Raw genomic sequence first — 11,907 nt, forward strand, 5'->3', positions numbered from 1 at the left:
ATAACACTACAAGAGCGTAAATGCACTTGAGATTGAAACTCCCATCTTCACATATGGTCTCAATTTGTAGACAAAACTTTGAAATTTTGTAAAGCAAATAACATTTCTTAGCATGGTAGCTACTAGTCATTTTTTCCTTGATTATTTTTACTCTTGGAGGAAAATTTCTTCTTTCAAACCACCAACCAATTTGCCTAGTTTTATCACAAATATCCCCCATGAGCTAACCAAAATCAACTAGAGAGCATACAAAAATTTCTAACTAAAACTTAGAGTGATGTTTTCCTATTCTGTCTAGAGTTTTTGCAAAGACTTCATCAATTCCCATGTCTTCTTTAAAACAAAGAGGTCTTTCTTCAATAGCCTTTTCTAGCTTATGTTTTAGAAGTGGATCCTTCAACTAAAATTCTAAATTCAATTTTTTGGCCCACAAGAAGGAAATTGTGTTAAATCTAAAGCCCATAAATCAATGGTGATAAGAAGCACTAAGAAGGAGCCAAAACCGAACCAATAAACACCAAAATTATCTTGGGAAAACCCTTCAAGAATGAAGGGAAAATCCCAGCCACACAACACAAATATATCTTTATTGATAATAAAATGTTCAAGTGTACAATATCCTTTGCTTGATGCAAATATATAATATTATAAAATAGGAGAGACTCTTCACATTATAACCGAAGGTCTCTTGAGATTCTCATAACTCTAATTAATTATAATTTTTCGGATATTCATGCCTCAATGCATGTGAATAACACATGCCATTTACATTTAATATTACAAATTAAACTTAAGTGACCTTGTCAGCTGAAGATGACAATAACGGTAATAATGTCCAAAATTCAAGAGATAAAGATCTCTATTGCAGCTACAAACTTTAACACTCCCTCTTAGCAAGAGAGAGATCTTTAGCTGAACAGTCACACAAAATTGCTACAAAAAAAAAATGTCAATGATAAATTCTGATCATATGAATTGAAAACATAATTCATGGAGTTACTCCACATGAAAACCTATAACAATTACTCATATTCATGGAATCACTCAACATGAAAAGATTTGTGCGACTTAGCTATGCCTTTTATCACAGTTTCTCTCAACGTGAACTACCATGTAATCTCTCAACATGACATCCAACTCCCATCACGAAATCTCTCAACGTGATGACATCATGGACTCTCTCAACATGATGTTCACTATCGCATAGTGAAAGAGCTATCATAGCTGATCTTACAATCTCATTTATTCACACAAGAATATGCATAACAAAATAAGACTTAATTTCGTTTAAGTCAAACTTTACAAATCCTATTAGCATCACAAGCATATATGAGAGTGGTGGGGATTCCATAAGCACTCCCTCTTAATTATGAAGCCTCCCTCTGAAGCTAAAACATCTCACTCTTAAATCATTGTTTTTCTCCTACCAAGAAAGTAGATATTAATGATAATGAAAATTCTAAAAGGAATCACTATTAGAATATTCACTATTCCTAGTGAAATGACAACTCAAAAAATAAGTTGCAAGAAAACACCATGCATGTCATCAAGAGATATTTATTTTCTTGAAAAAATTTCTTCAGCAAACTCCATTATAATCCTAAAAAAATAATCTAAGTGATTCTTCTTTCAGCTAGGGCTGTCCTCTCATTGCCAAAAATGGCTTCCTCAAGTATCCATCCTTAAAAGATCAAAATCAAAGGTCACAAAGCTCTGAGTTTTACACAAAAAACTTCATAAACTACTCAATATTTGCTCATTTTAAAATCGAAAGACTGTAAGAAAATATCACAAAAGAATGTAGGAAACTTCCCTTTGAATGTGACTATGAATAAACATTCTCAAAAATCCTATTGCATCCATTTACAATCAAGAGAGATTAGTAAAATAATCTTGTCATAAATTTTCCAAATCTAATCATTGACAACCATTTCATATATGACAATATAGTAGATGACTTCAGATAGGAAGATAACATAGAAAATACTTAGCTTCCTTTGAAAGTTACAAAAATCTCTCCATATGTAGCACCGCGCACAAGTAACATATGCATACTTTTCGGGGCATGTATGTCGCCCTCACTATGTCTTTCACAAAAATGCCAGAGCCTTTCCTTTGTTGATATTATTGATGAGCAGCAGTTAATCCTTGGCCTATTCTCTAGCTTGTAGATGTGCATGAGAGAGAATAAAACTGTAATTCACAGCAATGATTAAAAAATTCATAATCTCCACCCAAGTATTAGTGTAAGAGCCTTATACAAATCTGATATATCTGAAGCAGAGTTGGTCTCATCGTGTATGACCCATTTCCAACAGAATCGATTCATGCTAATGACATGAGTCCCGAATGGAATAAAACTCGTGCTCTGATCGAATTTGGTGATATCCTCTACACAACATATATTTTAGCCTTCTTGAAATTTTGTCACCTATATTTGAGGCTCGACATACACTCCAAAGAGATATTTGATTATCCTCGTCCATATGCAAAGAAACTTGACTACAGAGAAGAAAAAATGATCAAAATAGAATACATGTCTAGCTGTTACAAAAGCGGAAAGGTGTAATCCAACAACCCAACGCTCCACGGTAGAATTTCTTTTCAATATTCATCGACCCACTAATTATAACGAACTAGAAATGCTCTTCGAGCATCAAGATCGCATACTAAAGTTTTGACGTTACAAAGGAGACTCCCAAGTCACATTGTGCAACTAGATTTTAAACTCCTTTTGCTACTCCTTCGTACTTTCAACGCAAATGCAAAACACAAGGTAATATCAAATGAATGCAATCATAAAAAAATGTGAACCAAAAAAAATGACTATGATGAAGGAATAAAAGCTGTCAAAGATATTAATCAAAATGCATGAGCATGATCAAGATGCCTTTCAACCACGAAAGGCTTGTTACGAAGTGATACAACTTCTCATGAATAGGTGATGGAAGCAAAAGAAACCACAATTCTTTGCTAGCACAAAATGCTACTTTCTCTAAGAGACGGGGTCTTGAATGATCATTTATGATCCTCACAATTCACCAACATTCAAGGAATTCGCTCATCCAACCTTCTCCGTTTTCTCCTTCATGACAACATTTTTAATTTCAAGATCGGGATCGATACACATCCTTCATTATCATCGCCCATGATTGTGAATGATATAACCATTTCACCCTTATCCTCAATATGTACATACCTCACTAGTTTCTACACAAATCAATCATAATGTTAATGATTATAATAAAAAATCTATTATGAAGGCACGCAAAATAATAAACTACATCCCACTAGCTCAACACCCGACTATAAAGGAAGAGGCGGTGGTGATAGCAACGTCATAGCTCTGCATCATCTATGACATTGAAAATATTGAACTATAATCCACTAGTGAGTAGATCCTCTCATTAGAACAACATAACATCCAATTTACTCTTCACCATGGACGAAATTGAGTTAGAAAACATAACATCCAATTTACTCTTCACCATGGACGAAATTGAGCAGATGAAAGAGCATGGATTCCCACCAACAAACAAACTTCAAATATTCTAACACTTGTATATTGCCAATTGAAAGGATACACAAGATATAGAACAAAACAAATTCTTTATTGCTACCATCTAAACCTGGCTCTGATACCATGTTAAATCTAAAGCCCAAAAATCAAAGGTGATAAGCAGTAGTAAGAAGGAGCCAAAACCAAACCAATAAACACCAGAATTATCCTGGGAAAACCCTTCGAGAATGAAGGAAAAAACCCAGCCACACAACACAAATATATATTTATTGATAATGAAATGTTCAAGTGTACAATATCCTTTGCTTGATACAAATATATAACAATAGGAGAGACTCTTAACATTATAACCACAGGTCTCTTGAGATTCCCATAACTCCTATAATTAATTATGATTCTTCAGATATTCATACCTCAATGCATGTGAATGTCATTAACATTTAATATTTACAATAACGGTAATAAGTGACCTTTTCAATAGAAGATGACAATAACGGTAATAACGTCCAGATTTTGAGAGGTAAAGATCTCTATCGCAGCTACAAACTTTAAATAATTGTACCTCTACTCTCTCCATTAGGAGGGACCTACCAATACTGACCCTCTATCTAAAGTGATAATTACAATAATTAATAATGAACAATATTATCCATATACAATGTAGAATTCTTAAGATATTTGATTTATTTAGTAAACATTGTTTAATCAAAAAATAATTGAATATTTAATTTGTTACCCAATTAAGGTAGGCCTTCTTGTAAAACATGTCTTTACCAAACATGATGGATGAGATTATGTTTTTGCAAGAACATTTAACGGATATGAAATATCGTCATGATCAATTGTCAAACATGGGACACAGGATGTGAGAAGATATGATGGTAATTATGCCAAAAATCTTACCACGGGCCTAGAACTATTTTAATGAAACACTCAACATCACATCTACCAATTCTGACATGAACATCATGGTGGAGAAAATAAGATCAATAATAGAGGCAAAGAAAATGACCCACCAAATACATTTTTCAAAATTGTGCAACAAATTATTAATAACCATTGGAACAAGATGATCACCCCCTTGCATCTTTTAGCATTTACTTTGTCGCCAGGTTGTTATAGAAAACAGATATTCGCAATGCCAAGGAGTGTGGCAACATATAACGATGTAGAGGTTGCTGCTCGCTATAAGGTTTAGAAATATATATTTAATTGATGAAACTCAAAATATTGTCTTAAGTGTGTTTGGTCAATTTGCATCTTCGAAAAATCATGATGTTTCCACTTTTCATGCCAAATACAAGATGAGTGTTAATCAATGGTGGTACATGGTCAAAAGGTTCCATTTTCTTGCAGCCCCTTGCAACTGAAATTCTATCCCAAGTATGTATCCTTTTATTTATTTTTTAATCATTTTTTATTTGATGTTATCATATTAAAATATTTTTATTTTATAACTTATCTTTAAACTTTTTAAGTTTTGATTCTTGAATTATAACATTACATACTAAATGGTGTATACAAACTCAACAGGTTGCAAGTTCTTCAATTAAGCAGAACTAAAGTACATGCTCTTCCAACAATGGTCAAGTGCAATCGTTAGGGTGCAAAAAAAGTAGAGGATTTGATCTACATACAGTTCAACCTACATCTATAATCACATAAGCAACATGAATACAATGAGGACGTAACAAGGAGTTGGGATTTACTCCCTGAGTGTGATGATTTAGATGCTAAAATTGAATAGATTGCCTAAGTCTCTATAGATAAACATGAGATGGCTCTTGCACATGAAACAAATGTAGTTAGTGGAAGTGGTAATCTAATGGATTGCAGTTCAATTGAAATTGAACCAAATGTTGACCTTGATGCTTATGATGAAGACAAATATGGATTAGGATATAAAGTACAAACATGGATTTGCATAGAAAATACAAAGAGGAATTTGGATTAAAAATATGGTTTGTAATTTGAATTTTCAATGAGTAATGATGTTTTAAGACTTGAATATTATCAATTTTGCATAATATGAAAATAATATATGAGGTATTTAAAAAGATTTACATATTGGCAATTAAGGGTTTATGAAAAATCCCTCCTCTTATAGCTATACAATTATATTTATAATACTTGTAACTTTGATGTTTGAACATAAGTGTGCACGCACCCAAATGCGCATGACCTATGTGTGTGTGTATACATGTATATGTATACGCATATATGATCATTTATATGTATATGTAAATATACACTGCTGTGTATGTGTGTGTGTGTGTGTGTGTACATGTATGTGTGTGTGTGTATCTGTTGATGTGTTTGTGTGTGTATATATGTATATATAATATATATAGATATACATATATATGTGTGTGTGTGTATCTGTGGTTGTGTAACAGACATACACCCATACCCAGATTGGCAACTTACGTTAGCATCATGCACAAGATGTCAAAGATGAGGTAGATGAGGATTCCTTGTCATCTAGTACCAACATGAACCCAATACCTTCTAGTATAAGGGTGGGACTACAACCAATTACAAGATGTAGGCCCTCACCCCAATTGTCCACTACAATGGGAAAAAGGAAATATAAATTGTTATAATTTGCATGGATATGCAACTGATGATGATGATTTTCACAAAATCATATAGCCATAATAAATATCAAAGTTATTGGCTGGGTTTATTTAGATATAATACTCTTTTTGTATTCAAATCCAATAGAAAATACTTTCCTGATGTTTTGCAGACTCATTTGATACATTTTGTAGCTATATTTGGCCTAAAATCTTATGTTTCTTCAAGTATTTTTTAAGTTATTGAGTTCTTGCTGAGTCTCGGCCAAGCTTTTGCAGAGCTTAAGTTTGCAACCTTTATTCTAATGACTATGCCATAGAACCTCAATGTGATTAAAGTGCCAATATAACAGGACCTCTGTTATCAGAAACACAATGAGACATCTCTGGTGTAGATTTATAGAACAAATAGCGCCTGCAACACAGAAAGCTTTTTATGGCTTCTCATGGCATCTTTGTTCAGGCATAATGGCAACTTTAATGAATGCTTGCATTTCTTGTCTGTTCCAGTCTGTTGCATAGTTGCTTCTGCCAGCTAAAATGCATTCCTTGGCCTAAAGCACACAACCTTGCTTGAACAAATATAGAAGATGTAGGACTTATCTAGCACTTTCTGGAACTGGAAGCACAACTGACATCAATCACTTGGTATTGAGCAAGTCATCATTTTGACAGACCCCATACTTTATGTTCCTTGGATTTCTTCCAGATAAAAGCTCATATTAAGAGTGAATGGAGTTAATATGCTCAAACAATTTATTCCCTTTTTTTTCTGGCAAATGAAATAAAGGGACAGGGATTAGTCAGTCAGAGTTAGGTCATACTCATTGAGGATACTTTGACCTTTATTTTTCATTTTGTGAAAGGACGCCCTCTGGCAGATGCAGAGATAATAGAAACGAAGTTTCCTGATGTAGGAAGAAGTTTACAATGACAGAGTTGGCCTTCAAGATGCCATCCAGTTTAACTATGTCACATACACACTAGTTAGTAGCATTCTCATCTAGTGACATAAAAGTTTATGTCATTAAATTGTACGATGTTGGCTTCTAAATATATGCTGTTCATACAAACATGTGCAGCCAAAGAACAGACAAAACACAAATGAAAAAGAACAGGTAATGCACAAAATTATATTAATCACAGATGTAAGTTTAATAAAGCACATCGCATAATTTATTACAGTCAAAAGGCTAAGTTCTCCATTGCATTCCCTTCTTAGGCTTGATTCTAGTGCATGTGGCAACTGTATGTGACCAAAAGCTATGTCAGTTATGCTTCTCTTGAAATGATTACTCATTGCTATACTCTAACACATTAAGTTAATGCTGACCCATAAATACCAAAAATATATTAGCATTCGTGCATCGTACTTTTATACCATCCTCTTGCAAATATGTAATCTCCCCTCTAGCATAGCCATATATGATTAAAATAATACTAGCCTGTTTTACATCCCCCATGGGCTAAGTATTTAATAATAAAGGGGCAAGGCAACTTTTAAATAGTTGGCAAAAACTAAAAAAAGCTCAAGTGCCAGAATAAAGTCATTATTTCACTTTAAGTGTTGGAGTGGGGTAATGTATATGGCTAATGCTTTTCTCAAGCAATTATCTCAAAGGAGATAATTTCATTTGGGGTAATGTATATGGCTAATGCTTTTCTCAAGCAATTATCTCAAAGGAGATAATTTCATTTGGGGTAATGTATATGGCTAATGCTTTTCTCAAGCAATTATTTCAAAGAAGATAATTTCATTTAAATGAAGAAGATATTATTGAGCCCCAAAATTCCAAACAGGGAGGAAAAGAAGGGATCGACTGTTTTTTCTGGCTGCAGTTCTTTATAAAGGATGGGTTGGGATTGAGGTTTGATTCATTCTATTCAATCAATCATCACATTTTTTTTTTTTTCTGCAAGAGACGGCTACAACAATTTCAGGACAAAAACCCTGAGATGCACCAGCGTAGACACAATCCCAGGCATGGGAAGAAGCATCTATGCAGCTGACAAAATTCTCGGCATAAATCATTTTTTCTCATTTAATAATTATTTCTAAAATTATTTAACAATGGTTTGTGTATTTTCATTTATTAAAGAAAATGATAACAAAGGAGATTCCGTCGGCTAGTTAGCCACTGGTGGCATGGGAGACCCCAAAATCAGTCTTCAGAAATGGATGGCGATTAGTCTGCCAACATAGTCAATGTCCAATTTGCAAACAAAAAGATTCAGCCTTGATCGGGCAGCAAAAAAAATAGTTGCCTAACTAATTCAGGAAGCTGCAGGTTTTTATATCCATCAGAATTTGGCTTATGAAGAAGAAACTGTGTTACAATTCTATGGAATTCGATCTGCAGCACATCTGATTGAGAAATTGATAATGGCATAAGCCAAGTTTGTAATAAATCCTCTACTTCCTATTTGCTATAATCAATTCATAGAACATCTAATTTTCCACTCTTAGTCCCCTGAAAATTCTATTACAATATCATACTGGTTATTGCATGCATTGTCTGGAAAACTTCAATCAATTCAAATAACTAATTGTTAATCCAAAAAAGAAAATGAAACCTATGCGACCTGATCAAGGCCATTTCAAAATAAATAAATAATATATCATCAATGGAGAATATTAAAATAAGTAAACCCGAGTCTTGCGGACAACGTTCTGAGACTAAAACTTCTCCTGCCAAAAGCATTCATTACTGGAAATATTTGGCATTATATAAAATAGTAATTGTATGACGCCATCAATCAAGCTAGATTTCTCCCAAGTTACACAAGAACTTTCTTTACAGAAAAGATTATTTGAGATTGAACGGACCCTTTAGAACCTGAACCCAGAGAAATGTTCAGAAGCAAGGGGTTTACAGTGACAAAGGGATTGTATATCTATATGTTGTAGATGCTAAATAAGGAGCAGAAATATCTGACACATCATGGAATTGAGTGATCTTCCATCTCTTTTTTTCTGGCCAACGCTATAGTTCAATTCCAGTGTTTTCACATGGCAGATTACTCATCTAGATCTCCAGACTTCAGAGAACACCAGAATTAAATTGGAAAATAAAAATACAAAACCTCACAAAAATTGAGAGCCTCCAGAAGTTGAAGAAAATCATGACTACTCAGCATTAAGTTGTGTTCCACATACAAGAATCTGAAATGTTTAATCTACAATATTATTGCCCACAATCAGAAAACAGAAACATACATTTTAATCATGACTACTCAGCATTAAGTTGTGTTCCACATACAAGAATCTGAAATGTTTAATCTACAATATTATTGCCCACAATCAGAAAACAGAAACATACATTTACAGTTACGTTTTTTTTTCTAGCAGACAAAAAATTTCTTTGAAAAACCAAAAGGGGAAGCAATGCTAGAGCTTTTTTTAAATAAAAAATTAAAATGAACACCGAGTGTCCAAAAACAATTCATACTTTTGAACCATAAAAGAGATGTGATGTAACAATGCCAGGGGGGACCTTCCAAAAGTGTGACCAAAGCTCCTTCGCTGCAATAGATTGACCCATAACTCAAGCGGACACTGAGGTAATGGTATACATCTAATATTTTTCTAAACTGTCAAAAGGGGGTATCGCGTAATAGTAATAACGGGGGGAACTCGTAGAGTCCCCAAATCTCCCTCGTTGCAACAAACTTGTAATAAATACCATAAATCTTGCCAACGTTGGTAAATGGGATACATATGGCACACCCATGCATATCAGTATCCCATAATTCGTGCAAACACTAGGGAGTGGGACACATTTGAGCATGACCCAAGCGCGCTGATCTTTAAAATGCAATCCAAGCTTACCAGCCTTCCTTCCATGTTTATCCTATTAAAAGGCAAAGAACCTAATCCATAGTTGAGCTGAAATCGTCCTGAAGCAAGCAAAATCCAGATTCTAGGCATGGACGCACTTCTCACTATAAGGCCTGAACACTCTACCTCAAACAACCTCAAGCTAGAAACTAACTTATATAATTCCCAAAGTGTGCTGACTCGGCTGTTCTAGCAACCTTTAAACCTAGACTTCCAGACCCAGATAAAGAAAACATCCAAATTTAAAACAATATCGAGTAACGGTGAGGTAATATTGACAACACAATAACATTATCAGGAAAGCCCCAAGAGCCCGTAATTCTATAAATCTTCACGTAGCGGGCCACGTACTACGGAAAAGAACTCTTAACACAGGTGAAAATCACCACATTTGGTCTTTCTCCTACACCGTAACGTAACATTACGTCAAAGAAGAACGGAAGACAACTGAACGCATCGAATCGAAGTTCCACATCATGGGCCAAAATCGTGCATTGCAAGGCCAAACTCTACGCACGTCTCGATTTCCTTAATTGAGCGATCGCGCTACTGAATCGAAACGACTGAATACGTAGGTCGAAGGCGCACATAATAAGAACGTCGAAGGAAAACACTATCGTGAACGTCGAAGGTTCAAGACTCGCGGAGGTAAGTTACTGACAAAACTAATTCTTGCAAGCAGATCGTGACTTTCCAGTTTATTTACGCTAAGGAATAAATTTCTGCAACCAGTCGCCATGAAATGCCGAAACTTTAATAAGCTCAACTAACTAAGCGAATTCGACCGTAAATTAACGATACCAGACAACGCATGCACAAGAAATTCGTATTCTGCGGAAGATGTCGTCGCCCAGCTGTTCCTCACCAAATCTACCAAACCTACGAAATACATAACGCGCCGAAATAAAAACTCGATGGATATTAACCGTTTCTTCTCCTTCACAATGTTCTCTTTACGACACAAGACTCAAATCTTCAACATTTGCGCTTTCGGCTCAGAGATCATCGAGACAGTATGAACACAAAGCCTCACAAAGTAGCACCGCCAAGACAAGTTCGAAAGAAAACAAATCAACAATATAGCAAGAAGAATCAATATCAAAATCTCTGAATTTATTTGAAATAACGCAAAATTTGACATGCATTTGAAAGTGACGTGCCATTTGCAAGGTGACAGCGTTCTTACCTGGTTAACATGATTTGGGGACCGCCATTGAAATTCGGAGATCGCGGGTTCGAAGCCCTCTGCAACTACTTCGCCTCCTCCATATTATCGTTCCTTTCTCTTCCCACGCCACTCCAGGGTTTGATTAGCTGCTCTGAGAAGAAATCCGTGAAGGAGAAGACTGATTTATGTGCGTAGAGAAGGCAACGGCCGCCTTGTTGCATTAACCAGTCATTCATAATACACGAGGAAGATGAGGAGGAGAGAAGGCGAAAAGAGAAGAAATAATGTATACGCTTTGTTTTGCTTTGCTTACCTGTTTTTGACAGAGCGTCGTGGCTCGTCTAATTGTTGAGAACGCCCCCAAATGTCATTCCCATATTAAGGGGCATCGACTACGGGGTTTCAATGGAAAACAAGAATCTGAATTTAGTATTTATTCAAGTCAAAGGAAACGATAGTTTTATTTCGAGTTACGATTGTTCAAATATTGAGAAGCTCAAATCGGGAGATGTAGGACAGCTGTATTCTATTGTATTATTCATGTGCATGGATTATATTATTTTTTGCATCGTCTAGGGGTTTCGCAACCCCAGTTAAAAAATATTATATATATTTAATTTATCGGATAATAAATTAGGATTAGGGGCTCTAATTATGCGGTTATATTTTAATTGACCCACGTTGGATTTCTTCAAATCACAAAATAAAAGAGAATCGTCAAATTCCCTTCATCCGTTTCGTCTAGGAAATCGGGACACGAGAATCCATGCTAGCCATTGAGTGCATAGGCTACCCTCACTTTTAT

General features: G+C 35.0%; 1 protein-coding gene across 4 annotated transcripts in view; it reads right to left on the reverse strand.

Moving 5' to 3' along the window:
* Positions 1-11,628, reverse strand: part of DRIP2 (DREB2A-interacting protein 2) — an 81,881-nt gene extending 70,253 nt beyond the window's left edge. For 2 of the 4 annotated variants that reach the window (XM_089831782.1, XM_089831780.1), the window contains exons 1-2: positions 11,416-11,545; positions 11,121-11,313 (exon numbers count right to left, since the gene is read on the reverse strand). The gene's annotated coding sequence lies outside the window, so the exon portion shown is untranslated. Of the gene's footprint in view, positions 1-11,120; positions 11,314-11,415 lie in introns of all 4 variants that reach the window. The other 2 variants (XM_089831781.1, XM_089831779.1) reach the window with 2 other exon arrangements.
* Between the last annotated feature and the right edge of the window lie 279 nt (positions 11,629-11,907).

The sequence above is a fragment of the Cupressus sempervirens genome, chromosome 5 (genome assembly GCF_028749045.1).
Source record: "Cupressus sempervirens isolate cs-2001-9-10 chromosome 5, ASM2874904v1, whole genome shotgun sequence".
Lineage (NCBI taxonomy): Eukaryota > Viridiplantae > Streptophyta > Pinopsida > Cupressales > Cupressaceae > Cupressus > Cupressus sempervirens.